We start from the raw sequence: 12,401 nt of genomic DNA, 5'->3' as shown, positions 1-12,401 counted from the left end.
AAAACAACAACAGCCACAACACACGTAACCAAATTAACAGGTAAACAAAAACCTGGAATAATTATTTATAACATAGATAGCCAAAGAATTATTTTGTCAGCAATAAAGACTCCTATAAATCAATGATAAACAAAGATAAGAATAATGGCCAAATACATAAAATGTACTTTATAAATATAAAAATATATAAATATATTCATTTTCATAAACATACATTTAAATTCACTAATAAACATAACTTAATGCAAAGATGTCAGGTTATTCTTCTATCGGATTGACAAAAGTTAAAAATGTACATAAAATCCAGTGGGACTGAACTATAGAAAAAGATTCCTTCTTAGTCAATGCTGGTGAGGTTCCAAATTGTACCTCATTTCAAAAAGGCAACTGGACAATATGTATCAAAATTCATATGCACACAGGCATACCCTTGGATGCAACAATTCCAGTTTTAAGCATTATCCTAAAACTATAATCAGTCAATCAATTGAACGAAGACATGTTTATAGGGATATGGACTATTTTATTGCTCATACTAATGAAAAATTGGAAGCAAAACAAATACTCATCAATAAACAACTATATAATTAAAGTATGGTACATTCACATAATTAATACCACTAATTGACATGGAAATATACCTTTGACTTATTGTTCAGCCCATAAATCAGTTTGGAAAATGGTATTTAAAGTTAGACACATCTAAATTGCATGTATATTACCCAACTCTTAGGTATATAACCAATGAAACGGCATTCATATGCTCACAAGAGACATGCACTAGAATATTTATAGCAGCACTATTCATAATAGCCCCAAGCTGGAAACCGCCAAATGCCTATCAACAATAAAGTGGATAAATAAATTATGACATGTTCACATAATGGAGAGGTAGTGGATGAATGACAACCTCCTTAAGCCATATGGAAGAACCTCACAAATAAAATGCTGATTGAAAGAAGACAGATAAAGCAGAATATGTGCTTCATGATGACATTTGAATAAAATTTAAAATCTGGCAGAAGTCACCTATGTGATTAGAAGTCAAGATGGTAGTAGGGCAGCTGGATGGCTCAGTTGGTTAAACGTCTGGGTTCAGCTCAGGTCATGATCTCACAGTTCGTGGGGTCAAGCCCCACATTGGGACTGTGCTGACAGCTCAGAGCCTGGAGCCTGCTTCAGATTCTGTGTCTCCCTCTTTCTCTGCCCCTCCCCTGCTCACACTCTGTCTTTCTCTCAAATAACTAAACATCAAATAAACATTAAAAACCAATTTTAGGGATGCCTGGGTGGTTCAGTCGGTTAAGCGTCTGACTTCAGCTTAGGTCATGATCTCACAGTTCATGGATTCAAGCCCCGCGTCATGCTCTGTGCTGACAGCTCAGAGCCTAGAGCCTGCTTCAGATTCTCTGTCTCCCTCTCTCTCTGCCCCTTCCCTTACTCGTTCTCTCTCTCTCTCTTAAAAATAAATAAACATTAAAAAAATTTTTTTAAAAACCAATTTTAGAAGTCAAGACAGCAGTTATCCTGGGATTGGTGGGGAACGGACTGTGACCGGCAGTGGGTACAAAGATGGCTTCTGACAGGCTGACCATGTTCTGTAAACTGAGCGCAGGTTACCTGGGCATGTGCGGTTTGTGGTCATCTATACACTTGGGAGTTGTATACTTTCCTGCGTACACACACGCATACAAAAACATACACACAGAACACTCTACGCAGACAGGAAGATGTCAGAAGTATCCAGACAAAAACGTCAGGAGTGTTCTTATCTGGAGAGGGGACTCAGCACCACCCTGGCTTCCCTCTGTATATTTGTCTGTTTCCGTAGACACAATTATATACAGGAAAATACAATTCAATTGAAGGAATAGAAATACATTTACTGAACATTCAACTCAAAAAGTTAGAACACCGCTCGCTTTGGCAGCAAATGTACTAAAATTGGAACAATACAGAGAAGATTAGCATGGCCTCTGGGCTAGGATGACACACAAATTCGTGAAGTATTCCATAAAAATAAAAGAACAATAAAAAAATGAGGAAATGGGATGAATGAAGTGATAAAGAGCCAGAAAACAATCAGATACTATGGAAGCCAAGTGATCAATATGCTTCCTCCCAAATGACCATTAATGAACTTGACAAATTTACACAAATAGACAACATGGGAAATAACACATTAACCATGAGCTAAAGAACTAGGGGAATTTCTGCTGATTTCACCATCACAGAGAATGATTTAAAAACCCATTTTGGGGGCGCCTGGGTTGCTCAGTCAGTAGAGCATCTGACTCTTGATTTCGGCTCAGGTCATGATCTCACGGTTCATGATATCAAGCCCCACGTTGGGTGGAGTCTGCTTAAAATAAATAAATAAATGCCCATTTTAAAAGCAAGTTTGTTGAAGTGTAATTAGCCTATAATAAACTACATATAAAGTATACAATTTGATAAGTTTTTAATACATGTATACACCCGTGAAGCCATTGCCTCCAAAAGTTTCCTCATATCTCTTCCCCCACTATTTTTATCCTCTCCCCTCACGCATAGGAATCACGATAGCTCCATTGTCTAGATTTTATAGAAATAGAATTGTAGGGGGCACCTGGGTGTCTCTGTTGGTTAAGTGACCAACTCTTGACCTCAGTTCAGGTCATGATCTCATGGTTCATGAGATTGAGCCCCACATAGGGCTTCATGCTGACAGTGAGGAGCCTGCTTGAGATTCTCTCTCTCTCTCTCTCTCTCTCTCTCTCTCTCTCTCTCTCTCTCTCTTTCTCTCTCTGCCTCTCCCCCTGCTCGTTTTCTCTCTCCCTCCCTTTCTCTCTCTTTCAAAATAAATAAATAAACATTTTTTTAAAAACATAAAAAAAGAAACAGAATTTCAGTATATGCATTTTTGTGGTCTGTTCCTTTAATATTTTGAAATACACCCTTAATTTTGTCTGTAACAATAGTTTGTTGAATCATAGTTCATTAGATGAATACACCAGAATGTTAATTTACTAACCAGTTGATGGACAGTTGGGTTACAGATTTTGCTTATTATGAATAAAATTACAATTTTATATGAACATACGCTTTCCTTTATATTGGTGAAATACCTAGAGGTGGAATGGCAGGTCATATGACAGATGTATTTAGAATGAATAAATTAAGGTATTAATATGTATGTTTAACAGCTTTAAAAACTTCTAAACTATTATTCAAAGTGATGGTGATGGAACCACTTTACCTTCCCACCACAGTGTATGAGCCTTCCGGCGGCTCTACATTCTCAACATCATGTGGTATAGTTAGTCATTTTAATTGTAGACATTTTAATAAGTGTGTGATGGCATCTCTTTGTATTTTTTCTTTTTCTTTTAGAAAGAGAAAGCACGTGCATGAGCAGGGTAGGGGGCAGAGGAAGAGAAGGAGAGAGAATCACAAGCAGGCTCCATGCTCAACATGGGGCCCAGTGTGTGTCTCCATTTCCTGGTCATGACCTGAGCTGAAATCAAGGGTCAGACACTCAACTGACTGAGCCACCCAAGCACTCCTATCATGGCATCTCCTTGTATTTGTGATTTGCATTTCCCTAATGGTCAATAATGTTGAATATCTTCTCAGGTGTTTATTTGCCAGCTTTACATCTTCTTCAGTAAATTACCTGTTCATATAATTTACCCAATTTTATATTGAGAGATTTTTAATTGAATTTAGAGAGCTCTTTATATGTTTTGAATACAAGTCTTTTATGAGACATGTGATTTACAAATATTTCCACTTAGCCTGTGGCTTGTCTTTTCATTCTCTTAACAGTATCTTTCAAAAAGAAAGTTCTTAATTTTGATCAAGTCTAGTTTATTGATTTGTGCTTTTTAAAAATGTTTTTTATTTGTTTTTGAGAGACCGAGAGAGACAGCATGAGCAGGGAGGGTCAGAGAGAGAGGGAGACACAGAATCCAAAGCAGGTTCAAGGCTTCAAGCTAGCTGTCAGGACAGAGCCCGATGCGGGGCCTGAACCCATGAACTGTGAGATCATGACCTGACCAGAACCCAGATGCCCAACCAACTGAGCCACCCAGGCGCCCCTGATTTGTACTTTTAGGAATCATACTTTTGGGATCATAGTTGCCTAACCCAAGGTCACAAAAGTTTTCTCCTAGAAGTTTTGTAATTTTACTCTTTACATATAGGTCTAAGATGCATTATGAGTTAAGTTTTGAATATGATGATATCTACAGATTGAAGCATGTGGATGTACAGTGGATGTATATTGAAGTATGGTGTATGTATATATGTACCACGTATGGGTATCTGGCATTTCAGTTTCAGTTTCACTGACAAAACTATGCTTTCACGATTAAATTCCTTTTGCATTTTTGCCAAAAAGTCAACGGACCATGTCTCCACTTCAGGGAAAGGTGAAGTAAGCATACTAAACTTATATATATCCCAGTGAATGTAACCTAGAAACAGGACAGAATGCATGCAGCAGCTATTTGAGGACCCTGAAAATAACTACTAACAGGCATATTGGGGAAGAACATGAGAATTCAAAGGACCACCCACTGGTGATGACTTTATCTTTACTTTCTTCTGGTATTTTCAGGTCTGAATTTAGTGAAACCTGAAACTTGAAAGTGAGAATTAGCACAACAGAGAAGACTCCAGGAGATGCCTCAGATTCTGACTATTGTATGGAGAAGTGGTTTCCTAAAAGAGAGAATATGAAATTCACAATCATTCTTTCTTTTTCTCTTTTCTATTATCTAGTATCTCAGCCCCCAAACAATCCATGGGAGCAAAAGCACGTGGGGCAAGGAAAGCCCATAGGTGCCTACAACTTTGAGGAAGGAAAACCTTCCTCTCTGATCAGATTATATGTGGTCCCAAAAGGGTTGGAAAGACCCCCATTATTTCTTGACTTCTTCTGTCCTCCTTTTGCTTTTCCCTGATGCAAGTGCAATTCTACAAAGGGTATAGTAGATTGGGATAATAAAATTTGCAGGTTTCTAGTTGGAGGACCAAAATAGAGAGTACTAGGGAAATAAAAAGTGCTAATAAGATCACTTGGCTAAAGTGAACATTTCAGGACTTAAAAATACAATAAACAAAATGAAAACACACTGGATGAGGTCCACATGAGATAACAAAGGAAAAAGCCAGAGAACATGAAGACAGAACTTCAGAAATCTGAACAATACAGGAAAAAAGTTTGAAAACAGTGAACAGAGGCTAAAAGACACATGAGACAATGTCAAAAGGCATGACACTATTTACGTTACCAGAATCCCAAGGGAGAAGAAAAAGAGTGCAGTACAGAAAAAGTATTTAAAGGCATAATGACTGAAAACTGCAAATTTGGCAAAAGATACAAACCTTAATGTCCAAGAATTTCAGAGAACTGCAATAGGATAAATCCAAAGAAATCCATGCCAAACATATCTTAAATTGATGAGAACTAAGGCAAAGAAAAGAAATCTTGAAATCAGACAGAAGAAAACAGGGCATCACTTGTAGGAAAACAGTTTGAATCAAAGGACTATGGATTTCTCATGAAAAATCATGAAGACCAGAAGGAAATAGAACAATACTTTTGATGTGCTGAAAGAAAATAACTATTAATCAAGATTTTTATATACAGTAAAAATATCCTGCAAGAATGAAAATGAAATAAAGACATTCTTAGGTGCAGGAAAACAAAGAGAATTTTTTGCCACCAGAACTGCTCAAAAACAATTGCTAGAATAAGGTAGAATAAAAATTAAAAAAAAAAAAAAACTTACAGGGCGCCTGGATGGCTCAGTTGGTTAAGCGCCTGATTTCAGCACAGGTCATGATCTTGCAGTTTGTGAGTTTGAGTCCCGCATCAGGCTCTGTGCTGACAGCTCAGAGCCTGGAACCTCCTTCTGATTCTGTGTCTCCCTCTTACTCTGTCCCTCTCTGCTCACACTCTGTCTCTCTCTCAAAAATAAACATTAAATGTTTTAAATAAATAAATAATAAATAAAAATCTTAGAACACTGGAAATGAAGAAAAACAATATAAATGTGATGGTCATGGCGGGGGGCACTTGTGGGGAGAAGCACTGGCTGGTACATGGAAACCAATTTGAAAATAAACTATTAAAAAAATAAAGGTAAATATGTGGGTTAGTGTAATAGACGATTCTTCTGTTGAAATAAGTTTAATGGATTAAATTTAAAACTGTAACTTTATTTGGTGGGGTTCTAGTTTACACAGAAATAATGTACAAGACATAAAACATAAAAGTAGAAAAAAAAGGGACTGATGTGGTGGTAAGATTTCTACATTTTACTTGAAGTGATAAAATAGCCAGTGACATCAGTGAAGTTGATGGAGTAGGAAACTAAAGTGCTGTTACTGCATAAAAGTAATTTTTTTAACTGGCAAAAAAAAGTCAGAATTAACTTTTTTGGGTGTCTAGAAAGTAGCCAAAATTTTGTGGAAACTATAGACTGATATCCTTCATGAATGTAGATGCAAATTCTTTTTTTTTTTTAATCAGCAAATCAAATCCTGCAAAACTGAAAGGACAATGCTATATAACAAAGTTCTGTTTACTTCAGGAAGGCTAGTCTGCCTATAATATTAAAAAATATATATGAATAGCCCAAAGGAAAAATAGACAACAAATGATCTCAGAAATAAATGCAGAAAAAGAAAGTGGCAAAATTCAATCTCCATCCATATTTAAAAACTCATAACAAACCAGGAATATAAGAGAACTCCCTCAACAGGATAAGGGGGCATCTACAAAAAACCTAAAACTAACATACTTAATGGTGAAAGACTCGAGACTAAGATCAAGAACAAGGCAAGAATATCCACTTTTAGTATTTCTCATTATACTGTCCTGATTTTCCCCCAATGCTGACTCTGACCTTGGACAAAACTGAAGCTTTCTTCATGTCAGGGTGATCTTCCAGTTTCCTAAGAAGTAAGCTTACATAGTGCTACTCCTCTGAAAAGGAGTTTCTAGTAACCTAGAAAGCAATATGATTCTTCATCGTGTTTTTACAAACTGAGCTGAAACCTCAGAGAGCTGAGTTTCTTACCTCTCAATTTTGAAGTCTCCCTGTTTGCAGTTTGTTTCTCACTCAACAAAATATTCATATCAAGTAAAAACTCTCTGAATTTTCTTTTGACAACGTCATTAGAATTTCTCCGTAGATAAGTATGGTAAACAAAATTCTAAGGTGTCTCCCATGATTTTCCTCTTCCCGGTATGCGTGCCTTTGTGTAATCCTTTCCCCCGTAGCAAAGACTTGCTTCTAACTAATAGAATATGGCAAAGGTGAAGGGATAAATTTAAATTTCAAAGTTGCAAAAGTAATTAAAGTGTTGAATAATCTGACTTTTAGGTTAACCAAAAGGAGATTATCCTGGATGGGCCTGAATAATTAAGTGATCCCTTTAAAAGATCTATAGGTCAGAGACTTAAAGTAGTAAAGTCTCTCTCTCTCCCTCTCTCTATCTCTCCCTCCTCCCACTCCCCTCTCTCTCTGTCACTGGCTTTAAAAGAACAAGCTGCTATGAATTCTATAGCCTCACAGAAATTAATTTTGCCAACAATGTAAAGGAGCTTGGAAGCAGATCCTTCCCTAACCAAGCTTGCATTATGAGAATGAAGCCCACTGAACATTTTGACTTTAGCTTTTTGAGACCCTGAAAAGAGAACCCAAGTAGACCTAACCAGACTCTTGACCTACAGAAACGTCAAGACAATAAATAGGTGTTTTACGACACTAAATGTGTAGTAATTTGTGGTTTGGCAATAACAAATCAATACAACAGACATATCATCTGTAAATATAGACAGTTTTACTTTTTCCTTTTCAATGTGGATGCCTTTAATTTACTTTTCTTATCTAATTACACAGGCTAGACGTATAGTACAATGTTGTGGTGGAGAAAATTGGTATAGTTTTCTTGTTCTTGATTTTAGGGGTAGGTAAAGCATTTGATCTTTTACCATTATGGTGATGGTAACTATAAGCTTTTTGTAGATGCTTGAATCAGGTTGAGGAAGTTCCCTTCTACTCTTATTTTACGAAATCTTTTTCTATTTTTTAAATCAGGAAGAGATGCTGGGTATTGTCCAGTGCTTTCTCTGCATCTATTGAGCTGACAATGATTTTTTTCTTTTAGTCTGTTATAGTAAATTATGTTGTTTGCTTTTAGAATGTCAGACCACCTTTTTTATTGACATAAACCCCCACATGGTTATGGTGTAGTATTTTTTTTTATATAATGTTGGATTTGATTTGTCAAAATTTTGTAAAGAATTTTTGCATCTATGTTTATGAAGGATATTGCTCTGCAGTTTTTTTTGTAATGTTTTTGTTTACTTTTTAAAAATCAGAATAATGCTGGCTGAGTTGGGAAGTATTTTCTGCTTTTCAGTTTTTTGTAGGAGTTTAAGCAGAATTGGTGTCGTTTCTTTAGCAAAATTTGCTTAGTAGAATTCACCAATAAAGTGATCTGTCTCTGGAGTGTTTCTGTGGGAATATTTTAAAGTACAAACTTATATTTTTAGGACTATTCAGGTCATTTATTTATTTTGGCTTTGGTGGTTTGTGTCTTTTAAGAAATATGTCTATCTCATTTATACTGTCAAATTTATTGACATAGAATTACTTACAATATTCCATTTTTATTCTTTTCATCTGTAGAACCTGTAGTGATGTTATCTCTCTGATCATTGATATTGGTAAATTTATGACTTCACCATTTTTTTCTTGATCAATCTAGCTAGAAGTTTATTGATTGTATTGGTCTTCTCAAAGAACCAGCTTTTGGTTTCATTCATTTAATCTACTGTTTTTCTATTTCATTGAATTTTTTTCCTGGTCTTCATTCTTTTCTTCCTTGCTTTGGATTTACTTCCTCTTCTTATTCGACCTTCTTAAAGTGGAAGTTTAGATTACTGGTTTGAGATCTTTTTCTCCTCTGATATGGATAGTTAGTTGCGTAAGTTTCCCTTTAAGTACGACTTTACCTACACCCCACACATTTTCATATAATGCATTTATATTTCCATTCAGTTCAACATACTTTCCAATTTATCTTTTGAGTTATTTGACTCATGTTATGTACAAGGGGCCTTTTCCAAATATGGCATGCTATGGATTTCTAACTTAATTTCATTGTGATTCACAAACATATCTTGTATGACTTGAATTCTCTCAATTTATTTATTTATAGCTCTATTTTGGTAAATATTCCATATGCACATAAAAAAGAATGTGCATTCTGCGGCCATTGGAAGGAATATTCTATAAAGCCAAATTTTGTCAAACTGAATGATAGTGTTATTCAAGTCAATTATGTGCAAAATCTCCAACTATAATTTTGGATATGCCTATTTCTTGAAATCCTATCCATTTCTGCTGCCTGCATTTTGAAGCTCTGCTGGGTCTGAGTTCCAACTCCCTGAGCTGAGGTCCAGAAACCCCTCAGGCAGTAAGTTGGGGAGATCACAGTGCTCACTTTGCTTCCTGTTTCTCCGTTCCCCCATTTATCACTTATTGTGTTACTGTGAACACCATGGTTTCACGTATTTTGCAGTTTCTGTTGTTATTATTGTTTCAGGTGGGAGAGTAAATTCAATTCAAGTTATTGTTTTTTGACCAGAAGCAGAAGTCTCTTGAAACCCCATTTTTAAATTAAATATGTTCACTTCTTGTAGTTGAACAGTACAAGCAATTTCAGAGAATGTTGGGCGGGTTTTGAATCAGACCTACTATCTACCTCTGACTCCAGGGAAAGCCAGTTCTGGACTGAAGAGAAGCTGAGAAAATTAATAATTTGGCTCTTCTTCAAAATGATTTTCTTTCAATATTGGTCAATGTTTAGTGGGAATTTGGAGGCTGACATTTTCATTTTAGAAATAGGTCTTGATTTTCAAAATAAGGAATTTCTTATATGTACCAAATAGGACAAAACATTATATAGCATTTTTTCCTTGTGAATTAGTACTAATTCGTGAGTTTTGCCCTCTCACAGAGTTGGCTAGAATTAATACTTCTCTAAAAAACAGAAATAATTTACATGAAATTGTGATCAAAATCTTGTTGAAAATAGATTTAAAAACTAGAATTTCCCACTTCCTGGTCTGGATAGACTCTATTAAGCTTCATGATCTGTTTCCAATTTTCTCTTACAGTTAGACTGGTGCCAGAACTAGTTTAGCCAATGCGTGCTAAAATGATATATACCACTTCCGGATAAAAGCAGTTAAAACCTGGTATGTCTCAGGGTGCCCGCGTGGCTCAGTCAGGTAAGCATCTGACTTCGGCTCGGGTCTTGGTGTCATGGTTGGTGGATTTGAGCCCTGAGTCGGGCTCTGTGCTGACAGCTTGCTCAGAGTCTGGAACCTGTTTCAGATTCTGTGTCTCCTCCTCTCTCTGACCTTCCCCACTCATGCTCTTTCTCATCTCATTCTATCTCTCAAAAAGTAAATAAATGTAAAAAGGAAATTTTTAAATAAATTTTTTTAAAAAGCTGATGTATCTCTTTTTCTTTTTCTCCTCATTTGCATGTGACTCTGGAGGCCCTGTGTCCCCTATGGCATAGCTCCCAGGTGGGGGAGCAGATCTCCATCCGTATCAGCCTTCCTGGGAATGGCACATACACTTTATTTGTTAATCCACCAAGATTTTAGGTTCCTCTGACAAATTCTACCTTAATGAATAGAGTTTATTCTTATTTTCTCTGATAAAAGGTAGATTTTAAAGGCTATCTTAAAGTTTAACCTTAGATAAGGTACATTCAATTCAATACACTTTAGTATCTCGTTTAATACAACAATTACACTAGTGAAATTACTCAACATATGTAAATAGCACTATCCCATTCATTTATGTTGTTCCACAGTTCTGACTGCCAACTCTAGGTAACACTCAGGGTTTTCTCCGGTCATGGTATTAATGACACAGACCAAGTTTCACTTTGCAACATGTGCCAACACAGTCACAAAAATAATCAACAGAAAAAGGACAGTGCCAATGAAGAGCGTTCTTCAACTATTTGAAGGTATTCTTATTATAATGATAGCAGGACCAACTGATATTTTACCGGTTACCTAAAGTGTGTGTAAAAGTCTAAATTAACTACAATCACAATTTTCAGTTATCTTAGGAATGTGTTGGCATGCCATAGAGAGATGGCGATAGTTATAGTTTTTATCTTTCTATACCATCATTATATCTCTCTATCTACAATGATTTCCACATACTATATTTCAATAACAAATATCCTATTTACAATACTTTTCCTTCTATGCCATATGCCATATACTTGGTTTCTTGCATAGTAAGACGTGTAGGGCATGGAAGCAGGAAGGAGAGGGGAATAAATGAGGGAGAGAGCAACATACTGTGCTGACAGCCTCAGAAAATATTTTCATGCACCTGAGAGGTGGCTGCCATGTCCTATCATCAAAGTAATATTAAGGGAGACATCAGTTGTACAGCTCCTCAAAGTGTACATAGATACATAGTTATACTTACAGATCTGTAGATGCATAACTATGATGATGTCTATCTCTCCATATGTAGCTCAATACATATCTCAATATTTAAAGTATTGTAAATAGGATGTTCATTATTAAAATATAATGTATGAAAAGCATTGTAAATAGAGAGTTAGAAGTAGTGGACATCGTTTTTGTTAATTCTGTGAATTCTTTATCAAAGTCAGGAAATTCAACAGTCAGAAAAATAGAACATCCCACACAGGTCCCAGAGCCCCTGACCAAATAGGTACCAGTTAAATTCCATACATGGATAACTGCCAAGCTGCAGTGAGAACGAAGAAGCCAAAGATGGAGCTTATTAGACAACATTATAAACTGATGGTATATATTGCCCAAGGCTCAAGAAAAGAGCTTATTCTTGAAGATGGCATGTTAGGAAAAAAATTTTAGAGATTATGTCCTTGGGATCATGACAAAGGATAAGGGAGGCATGAACAATGTGAGCTTAGGACAGGGAGAGAGCAAATCAACAAAAGGGGAAGGCAGAGACATAAGTGGAGAAAGGAAAGAAATATCTGGTAAAAGAATAAAAATGTGCATCAGAGGCAATAAAGACTAGATGTTTCCCTGAAAAGTCAATCAAAGCCTTTATATGGGAGAACAATTAGAAGATCCTGAATGCAGAAGGAAAGGATGAAGATTAAACATGTTAAAAAGATGATGTATCAGGAATGTAGGACAAAGAAATAGAGATGTAACATAAAAATTACATGTGTTCCCAGGAATAAACCCAAGCTATAGAAAAGAGGTAATAATTTAAAAGAAAAAGAATTTTTCCTAAACTGACCAAAGAGTAAATATGAAGATCAAAGTGGATCACACTATCCTGACAAAATTCATCAGAAGAGAC

General features: G+C 36.0%; 1 protein-coding gene and 1 non-coding gene across 6 annotated transcripts in view; one reads left to right on the top strand and one right to left on the bottom strand.

Annotated features, from left to right (window-relative positions):
• CALN1 (calneuron 1) overlaps positions 1-12,401 on the bottom strand; it is a 508,077-nt gene that overhangs the window by 441,613 nt on the left and 54,063 nt on the right. The gene's annotated exons all lie outside the window — the stretch shown is intronic.
• On the top strand, positions 1,919-2,021 carry LOC115300506. The gene has a single exon (XR_003912678.1). It is a non-coding gene; the product is annotated as a U6 spliceosomal RNA (small nuclear RNA).

Source organism: Suricata suricatta, chromosome 8 (assembly GCF_006229205.1).
Source record: "Suricata suricatta isolate VVHF042 chromosome 8, meerkat_22Aug2017_6uvM2_HiC, whole genome shotgun sequence".
NCBI classification, from domain to species: Eukaryota; Metazoa; Chordata; class Mammalia; order Carnivora; family Herpestidae; genus Suricata; species Suricata suricatta.
Note: the sequence above shows the minus strand (reverse complement) of the source record. Positions and strands in the feature narration are given on the sequence as shown.